A 3,462-nucleotide genomic window follows, 5' to 3' on the forward strand; every position below is an offset into this window, starting at 1 on the left:
AGCGATAAGAGAGTAGATATATCCTTTAGCAGGGCTACACGTTTCTCTCGAATAACAGAGCACGTACTAAGTGTACTTACATGTATGAAGAGGGATAAGGAGGGACGATGAGAGAGAAAGAGAGAGAACCTATTGCACTCTTGTGGCTTTAACAATGCGTTCAAAAACAGGAACCTTTGTCGGCTTAGCAGATCTTCTCCTTTTTCTGTTTTTCCTCTCTTCCGCTTTTCCAAGGTAGCATTATCCAAGTAAGTAAGTAAGTTACTATCTCACATGGTCGAATCGATTGCTATAGAAATGTAGCTTATGACGAAGATAAGGTCGACGAACGAGGGTTGATAATGTCGATGACTGGAACCAACGCGGATATGAATTATTCGAGCGATGTCGGGATTTTCAACTATGAGCGAAAAAGAGACGAATAGATGGATAGATAGATAGATAGGTAGATAAATAGATAGATAAAGAGAGAGAGGGAGAGAGAGAGGGAGAGACAGACAGAAAAAGAAAAAAAAGTTATAGTAGAAAAAGGGATGGGAATAGAGTGAATGGAGAAAAGGCGGATTTTCATCGTCCGTCGGGCATGCACTATGGCGGATTTCGTTTAACGCACGATGGCTTTACACGAGCTTACATAATGTACTCGGTGGCTCTATAGACGAAAGCCAGCCAGCACAGGGGTTGATGCACGTTCCGTAAACCAATGTCCGTTGGGTATACGCAATGTGGATTATGTATATGCATACATGGTCTGGTCCCTGCCTCTCCCCTCTTCTATATAGGTTTACAAAAAAAGAGAAAGAAAAAAAAGAAAGGAAGAGAGAGAGAGAGAGAGAGAGAGAGAAAGAAGGAGGTAGACAGAGAAAGAGAGAAGGCATCGTTAAAACGGTCCAGTGGTTGGCAACACTTTTCTCTCTGTATATTTCCACGTCCCTTCGTTCGATGTTCCTACAAGCAACCATCCATATCCGTCTTCTCTTCTCCCTTCGTCCATTTATTTATCTTTGTCTCGGTGTTTTTTACTCGGAGAAAGAGAAAGAGAGGAAGAAAGGGCTAGAGAGAAGGAAAGAAAAAGGGAGAGAAAGAGAGAGAGAGACAGAGAGGGAGCCTTGGCCACTTTGCAAACCCTTTTCTCTGTCTTTTCCTCTCGAATTCGTAGCAGACAGGGAAAGATAGAGTGGTAGCTAGCTAGCTAGCTAGCTAGCTTGCTTGCTTGCTTGCTCGCTTGCAAATAGAAAGGAAAAGTTCGAAGGCTTAACCGCAAAGCTCTTCTTATAAATTTCGGCCATTTTAAAGAAGGAGAGAGCTTAAACGTTGGCAACTTTTAAACTCGTTTTCGCAAGCTGCTCCCTTCCCTCCTTCTCTTCCATCTCCTCCATCTCCTCCTTTTTCGAGCTTAATCGTTTTCAAAAGCGTTTTTACTCTTGGGAATTTACCTCTTTTAAGTTTTACCAGGGTAGCTTTGCTGGTGTAGTAAACTACACGCATGGCTTTCTCGTTAAGCAACCCTTTACGTCGACGGTCTCGAGATCTCTCTCTCTCTCTCTCTCTCTCTTTTAGCTCTTTTCCCTTCTCCTTTACTTTCTTGTTTACTTCATTTTTTGTTCTTGCTTTTTTTGTTTGTTTCTTCTTCTTTACCTCGATGTATCAGAAATAATTATGGCGAGACGAAACGTGACGACAACGATAACGATAACGATGACGATGACGATGACGATGACGACGACGACGATGAGAATTTAATGCGCTCGTCGACGCAAAGCAGGAAACAAACTTGAAATTTGAAATTTGAGTACGTCAACGAACGTCACCAACTCGTTCAGCTATCTCGATGGGATTAGAGACGGTTGACTAACGCGTTAAATACCGCTCGACGATCGTTTGCACGCGCCTTTCGCATTGACAAATACTCCAAACGCGAACACGCTTCTCTTTCTCTCTCTATTGCTTTAGACCGATCGTGTTCGATTTCCCGACGTGGAAAATGTCTATCAACGTATAGGGTGTCTCTATGGTGTAATCGATCTAATTAAATATCAAAATACCTCATTATTGATAAATTCAAGAAGAAGAAGAAAAAAGATCCGTATAATCCCATACAAGATATACGAACCTTTCGTTTCGAGTTGTAATCAACAAAAATATATCCCACATTTCGATATTATCTCGAAGGATGGACTAAAACGAGACACCCTATATATCGTGAGTCTTTTTGGATTCACGCTAGTAGAGCAGAGTAGGGGAAGTGTAAAATTAGCTTCGAGAGAAGCGCGACGCGTCACCCGATTTCATTTTTTCCTTTTTTTTTTTCTTCCCTTTATAATGCTTGCGCGAGAGAGAAAGGTGGGAAAAGGATACAACATTCTCGTTCGTATTTCAATCGAGAAGGATAGTAGTGGTGATGGTAATAGTGTAGTAGTAGCAGCAATAGTAGTAGCAGTCGCTGTTGCAGTAACAGTAGTGGTAGTAGCGTAATAGTAGTAGTAGTGAGAGTAGTACGCGTTGCTAAAGGAAGAAAAAAAAAGAAAAAAAAGAAGAAGAAGAAGAAGAAGGAGAAGGAGAAGGAGAAAAGATTCAGCCGGATCTTCCTTCTCTATCTCTACTCTACTCTACTCGTAGGGAAGTGCAGATAACGAGTCGAGATGGTGGGAGAGATCTTTTTCACGTGGCAAGCGGGTCAGGGCCCAAGGGAAGAACGAAGAAAGAAAGACGAAAGGCGAAAAAAGAAGAGAAAGAAAGAAAGAAAGAAAGAAAGAGAAAGGGTCTCTCTCTCTCTCTCATATGGAAATCGCGAAGAAGTTGGTTCACTTCGATCCCTTGGCGACCTTCGGCCCGTTTTCATCCCTTTTCTGGTAGCAACTTCAACCATCCCTTTTTCTCATTCTCCCCTATTTCCCCCTGTACGCGTTCACCCTCTCTTCGATCTCCCTTGACACGCAAACGTGTTACTTTTATCATTTAATTGAACGCGCTTCTGAGAAAAGGTCTGAAAATGTTAAAGGAAGACCCTTTAGATTTTTGAATAAATACATAGCCGAGAAGTCTTTGTCTTTTTATTTTTGGAGAAAGAGATCGATGGATTTATCTGTCCATCTATGAATCTATCTATCTGTCTGTCTATTTATCTATCTATCTATCTGTCTATGTGACTATGTATCTTAAGAATTCCTGATTTTCTTCTCTTTCTCTCTTTCAAGGGCGACGGTCTTTCGATTCGTAGCCAGCATAAAAAATGTCATCCCTGAAAGAGAAAGAAAAAAGAGAGCAGGAAAGAATGTGTGACAGACTAACACTTTTTTCTTTCCATTGTCTCGGTACCCTCCCATTGAAAGAGCCAGACGAGAAAGAGAGAAAGAGAGAGAGAGAGAGAGAGAGAGAGAGAGAGAGAGAGAGAGAGAGAGAGAGAGAGAGAGAGAGAGAAAAGAGGTCAAGGGTTTCTTCTTCAACTTTATCTATTCGTGG

This window comes from Vespula pensylvanica, chromosome 17, assembly GCF_014466175.1.
Source record: "Vespula pensylvanica isolate Volc-1 chromosome 17, ASM1446617v1, whole genome shotgun sequence".
In the NCBI taxonomy this organism is placed as follows: domain Eukaryota; kingdom Metazoa; phylum Arthropoda; class Insecta; order Hymenoptera; family Vespidae; genus Vespula; species Vespula pensylvanica.